The sequence below is a fragment of the Ovis canadensis genome, chromosome 22 (assembly GCF_042477335.2).
Source record: "Ovis canadensis isolate MfBH-ARS-UI-01 breed Bighorn chromosome 22, ARS-UI_OviCan_v2, whole genome shotgun sequence".
NCBI lineage: Eukaryota > Metazoa > Chordata > Mammalia > Artiodactyla > Bovidae > Ovis > Ovis canadensis.
Window position 1 is genome coordinate 62,507,209 of NC_091266.1, and position 6,724 is coordinate 62,513,932.

Consider the following 6,724-nt stretch of genomic DNA (forward strand, 5'->3'; position numbering starts at 1 on the left):
TCTTCCTTTCCCAGTTTGAGATTCACCCGATTACCTCTAAATTTGTTGATCTGTTCAGCAATTGATGGATATTTGGGTAGATTCAAGTTATTGGCTGAAAACTCCAATACTTTGGCCACCTGATGCAAAGAACTGACTCATTTGGAAAGACCCTAATGCTGGGAAAGATTGAAGGAAAGAGGAAAAGGGGATGACAGAGGATGAGATGGTTGGATGGCATCACCAACTCAATGGACATGAGTTTGAGTAAACTCCGGGAGTTGGTGATGGGCAGGGAGGCCTGGTGTGTCGCAGTCCATGGGGTCGCAAAGAGTTGGACATGGCTGAGCTACTGAACTGAACTGAACTGAAAGTTATCGGCTATTTTGAATAAAGTTGTTCTGAACGTTAAAGCATATATTCTGAATATACGCTTTCCTTCCTTTTACTTAAATGTACAGGAGAAAAATTGCTGGGACATGCAGTGAAAGTGAAGTTTCTCAGTCGTGTCCAACTCTGTTGAGACCCACCAGGCTCCTCCATCCATGGGATTTTCCAGGCAAGAGTACTGGAGTGGGTTGCCATTTCCTTCTCCAGAGGATCTTCCTGACCCAGACATCCAGTAAACGTACTTGACTGCTGAAGAAACTGACAAAGTGTTTTCCTAGGTGTCTGTTCCCATATGCATTCCCACAAGCAGTGCACGGTGTTTCCAGCTGCTTCGTGTCCTCACCAGCATTTGCTATCACCAGTGTTTTTAAAAAATGCCATTGTAACGAGTGCTGAGTGGTATCTCACGATGGTTTTGATGGTTTCACAAATATTAATGGTGTTGAACATCTTTTTATGAGCTTATTTTTTACCTGTATCCTTCCTTTGGAGAAGTATCTGTTTGAATCTTTTGCTCTTTTCTTAAATTGGTTTGACCCCTTTTTGTTCAGTTTTAAGAGTTTTTATATGCATATTTTGCATATAAGTCCTCTACTAGGTTTATGTTTTGCAAGCATTTTCTCCCAATCTCTGGCTTGCATTTTTGTTTTCTTTATAGTATCTTTCAAAGAGAAACATTTTCTAATCTGGATGAAATCTAAGTACCAGTAGGACAGAGGAGCCGGCTGGGCTACAGACCATGGGGTTGCAAAAAGCTGAACACGACTGGGTGACTGAGCACACAGACAAACACACACAGTAAGCACCGACTGTTTTAATTTTATGGATTGTACTTTAAATGTCTGGGCTTCCCTGTGGCTCAGCTGGTAAAGAATCACCTGCAATGAGGGCTTTGCCTAACCCAAGATCGCAAAGGTATTTTCCCCCTGTTTTGTTCTAGAATAGTCATGAATTCAGTTCTTACACTTAAGATTATTTTCTTATTTTGAGTTTTTTTCAAAATAGTATGAAGTAAGGGCTGAGAGTCATTCTTATACATGTGGGTATGCAATTGATTTCTTGAAAACAGTATCCTTTCCTTGGTGGATTGTCTTGGCGTCCTTATTAGAAATCAGATGACCACATTTGTTTGGGTCTCTTTCTGGATTCTCCATTATAAAGTCTGTCTTCCCAGCTCTGTGTCAACTCCCAGCACTATTGGTCATGCTGCTTTCCAGAGGCTCTTATCTGTGACTTCAGATACCTTCCTCCCACCCGTATGGACCAACCCTCAACCAAAGATTCGAGGGATGCTCTCTGCAGATCTTGAGAGCTTGTTTTTTATTCTTTCTCTCTCCAGGGTCTTACACCAATCTTAGCCAGTTTTGCTTCCCCAGACTCTGATTTCTGCACCTCGAGGTGACTATTGGTTCTCCACGGCTTGCTCTCCTGCACCATGCCCTGCGGGTTCCTCCTTGGAAACTTCCTGATGCAGGGGTCAGTCGCACCTCATTCTTTTCTTTTCTCAGGAATGAAAGCCCGTATGTGGCCAGATGTCCAGTGTCTAGAAACCACCCTTTTATGTGTAATTTTCTGCTTTATTGCCGAGGGCCAGTCTGCTCCCCATTCTTCCATCAGGGTCAGAAGAAGCAGTCAGCGTTTTGCCCCATTGTCTTCCCCTCAAAATTTTGTACGTATTACTCTGTTATCTTTTAACATTGAATGATGCCATACAAGAGTCTGGGGTCAGCTTTGTTTCCTCTCTCTGATTATGACTTTCTTATTCTCATAGCATAGTTGCAAAAGTCTTTATTCATGAAATGCAGTTGCTTGGCCTGAATGTATTTTGTATAGATTGCTCTGTATCTCTTTTTACTTCTTATTCTGGGATTGTCTTTTCAATATCTTATTTGGTTCATTGCAGATACAGTTTTGTGGGTTTTTTTTTTTTGTATCCTATTTCTGTATTCATTGAAATCCTACCTTGAGGCACACCAGTCACTCATGCATTGGGTTATCTTTGACCTCCACATCCACCATCTCTCCTAATAGCTTTGGTCTCTTTGTCTTCCTTCCCCTGCCTCGCTGTTCCTTTCTTCTCTGGGGCTAGCTCGTCTTTCAGTCAAGTCTTATTCCAGTTTATGTATTTAATCCCAAATCATGCAGTTTGGAGTTTCAGTTTGTCTCCCTTGCTCTAAAGCTTTCCTTTCATTTGGGTTTTCTTCTTTTGCCACCTCATCATTCATTTCTTACTTTAATAAACTCTTATTATAAATCCTTACATAGCGTACCAGTACTGTTAGTCAGTCAGTCGTGTCCAACTCATTGTGACCCCATGGACTGTAGCCCACCAGGCTCCTATGTCCATGGATTCTCCAGGCAAGAAGACTGGAGTGGGGAGCCATGCCCTCCTCCAGGGGATCTTCCAGATCCAGGGATTTGAACCTGGGTCTCCTGCACTGCAGGCAGATTCCTTACTGTTCCAGATACAAAAGGAATTCTTTACCATCTGAGCCACCAGGGAAGCCCTATATTAGCATAAGACAAGCAGAAAGAACAGTTCAGTGAACTGTGTGCTTTTCCAGCGGCAGGCAGTTCATTCGTCTTTGTTTCCTTTTGCTGTATATCTGCATACTTGCCTTGGCACTTTTTAAAAAAAATCTTGCTTATTTTTAACCTGGGCAGTTCTGTCCAACCATTGCTGTGCTCTAGTATGTCGCAAATGATTCCCTTGATATTTTTCTTACCTTATCTGGGGTCACTTTGTCTCATCTTCCCCAAGCTTCAGCTTTTGGCTGGATGACTTTCTTGCATTTTTGTTCTCACTAAATGCATCCAGGAAGAAAGAATGAACAGAGCTTTCACAAAATACGTAAATCAAGTTGACATAAGCTCACACACACCTCGGATAAGTCCATGCAAATCTGTGGCAGGGACAGAGACCAGGGCACCTCTCTTGTTCTCTTTCCTGGCTAGGTTTCTTTTGGCTCTGCTCCTGAGTTCATGAACTTTCCTCCTTGTCCAGAACTTTCATCCTCTCAGCTTTAAACTATGGCAAAAACAGAAGTAAAATAAATGCCTCTGTCCAAGAAGTCTCTTTGCATTTTATTAGCACTAATGTTGTTGCACACCTACATCCTAGAGTTGGGGGGAGGGAGGTCTTGTTACTGGAATTGCTTTAGGTTCATTGTGAATTTCAGTTCAGTTCAGTTCAGTCACTCAGTTGTGTCTGGCTCTTTGTGACCCTGTGGACTGCAGCGCACCAGGCCTCCCTGTCCATCACCAACTCCTGGAGTCCACCCAAACCCATGTCCATTGAGTCGGTGATGACATCCAGCCATCTCATCCTCTGTCATCCCCTTCTCCTCCTGCCCCCAATCCCTCCCAGCATCAGGGTCTTTTCAAATGAGTCACCTCTTTGCATCAGGTGGTCAAAGTATTGGAGTTTCAGCTTCAACATCAGTCTTTCCAATGAACACCCAGGACTGATCTCCTTTAGGATGGACTGGTTGAATCTCCTTGCAGTCCAAGGGACTCTCAAGAGTCTTCTCCAATACCACAGTTCAAAAGCATCAATTCTTCGGCACTCAGCTTTCTTTATAGTCCAACTCTCACATCCATACATGACCACTGGAAAAACCATACTTTGTTGGCAAAGTAATGTCTCTGCTTTTTAATATGCTGTCTAGGTTGGTCATAACTTTCCTTCCAAGGAGCAAGAGTCTTTTAATTTCACGGCTGCGATTTCCATCTGCAGTGATTTTGTGGCCCAGAAAAATAAAGTCAGCCACTATTTCCCCATCTATTTGCCATGAAGTGAAGGAACTGGATGCCATGATCTTAGTTTTCTGAATGTTGAGCTTTAAGTCAATTTTTTCACTCTCTTCTTTCACTTTCATCAAGAGGCTCTTTAGTTCTTCACTTTCTGCCATAAGGGTGGTATCATCTGCATATCTGAGGTTATTGATATTTCTCCTGGCAATCTTGATTCCAGCTTGTGCTTCCTCCAGCCCAGCGTTTCTCATGATGTACTCTGCATATATGTTAAATAAGCAGGGTGACAATATACAGCCTTGACATACTCCTTTTCCTATTTGGAACCAGTCTGTTGTTCCACGTCCAGTTCTAACTGTTGCTTCCTAACCTGCATATAGGTTTTTCAACAGGCAGGTTAGGTGGTCTGGTATTCCCATCTCTTTCAGAATTTTCCACAGTTTCTTGTGATCCACACAGTCAAAGGCTTTAGTATAGTCAATAAAGCAGAAACCGATGTTTTTCTGGAACTCTCTTGCTTTTTCCATGATCCAGCGGATGTTGGCAATTTGATCTCTGGTTCCTCTGTCTTTCCTAAAACCAGCTTGAACATCTGGAAGTTCACGGTTGGCATATTACTGAAGCCTGGCTTGGAGAATTTTGAGCATTACTTTACTAACGTGTGAGATGAGTGCAATTGTGCGATAGTTTGAGCATTCTTTGGCATTACTTTTCTTTGGGATTGAAATGAAAACTGACCTTTTCCAGTCCTGTGGCCACTGCTGAGTTTTCCAAATTTGCTGGCATATTGAGTGCAGCACTTTCACAACATCATCTTTTAGAATTTTAAATAGCTCAACTGGAATTTCATCACCTCCACTAGTTTTGTTCGTAGTGATGCTTCCTAAGGGCCACTTGACTTCACATTCCAGGATGTCCAGCTCTAGATGAGTAGGAGTGATCACACCTTCGTGATTATCTGTGTCATGAAGATCTTTTTTGTACAGTTCTGTGTATTCTTCCCACCTCTTCTTAATATCTTCTGCTTCTGTTAGGTCCCTAGCATTTCTGTCCTTTATTGAGCCCATCTTTGCATGAAAAGGTCCCTTGGTATCTCTAATTTTCTTGAAGAGATCTCTAGTCTTTCCCATTCTATTGTTTTCCTCTATTTCTTTGCACTGATCACTGAGGAAGGCTTTCTTATCTCTCCTTGCTATTCTTTGGAATTCTGCATTCAAATGGATATATCTTTCCTTTTCTCCTTTATTTTTCGCTTCTCTTCTTTTCACAGCTATTTGTAAGGCCTCCTCAGACAGCCATTTTGCTTTTTTGCAGTTCTTTTTCTTGGAGATGGTCTTGCTTCCTGTCTCCTGTACAATGTCATGAACCTCCATCCATAGTTCATCAGGCACTCTGTCTATCAGATCTAGTGCCTTAAATCTATTTCTCACTTCCATTGTATAATCATAAGGGATTTGATTTAGGTCATACCTGAATGGTGTAGTGGTTTTCCCCACTTTCTTCAATTTAAGTCTGAATTTGGCAATAAGGAGCTCATGATCTGAGCCACAGTCAGCTCATGGTCTCGTTTTTGTTGACTGTATAGAGCTTCTCCATCTTTGGCTGCAAAGGATATAATCAATCTGATTTTAGTGTTGACCATCTGGTGATGCCCATGTTTAGAGTCTTCGTCTGTGTTGTTGGAAGAGGGTGTTTGCTATGACCAGTGTGTTCTCTTGGCAAAACTCTATTAGCCTTAGCCCTGATTCATTCCATACTCCAAGGCCAAATTAGCCTGTTACTCCAGGGGTTTCTTGACTTCCTACTTTTGCATTCCAGTCCCCTATAATGAAAAGGACATCTTTATTGGGTGTTAGTTCTAGCAGGTCTTGTAGGTCTTCATAGAACTGTTAAACTTCAGCTTCTTCAGCATTACTGGTCGGGGCATAGACTTGGATTACTGTTATTGAATGGTTTGCCTTGGAAACGAACAGAGATTATTCTGTCGTTTTTGAGATTGCATCCAAGTACTGCATTTCAAACTCTTTTGTTGACTATGATGGCTACTCCATTTCTTCTAAGGGATTCCTGCCCACAGTAGTAGATATAATGGTCATCTGAGTTAAATTCATCCATTCCAGTCCATCTTAGTTCACTGATTCCTAGAATGTCTATGTTCACCCTTGCCATCTCCTGTTTGACCACTTCCAATTTGCCTTGATTCATGGACGTAACATTCCAGGTTCCTTTGCAATATTGCTCTTTATAGCATCGAATCTTGCTTCCATCACCAGTCTCATTCACAACTGGATGTTGTTTTTTCTTTGGCTCCTTCTTTTCATTCTTTCTGGAGTTATTTCTCCACTGATCTCCAGTAGCATATTGGGCACCTACTGACCTGCAGAGTTCATCTTTCAGTGTCTTATCTTTTTGCCTTTTTATACTGTTCATGGGGTTCTCGAGGCAAGAATACTGAAGTGGTTTGCCATTCCCTTCTCCAATGGACCACATTCTGTCAGACCTCTCCACCAGGACCCACCCGTCTTGCAGCAGTAGGACCTTGTTTATCCACTCTCTCTCTATATATATATGTGTGTGTGTGTGTGTGTGTGTGTGTGTGTGT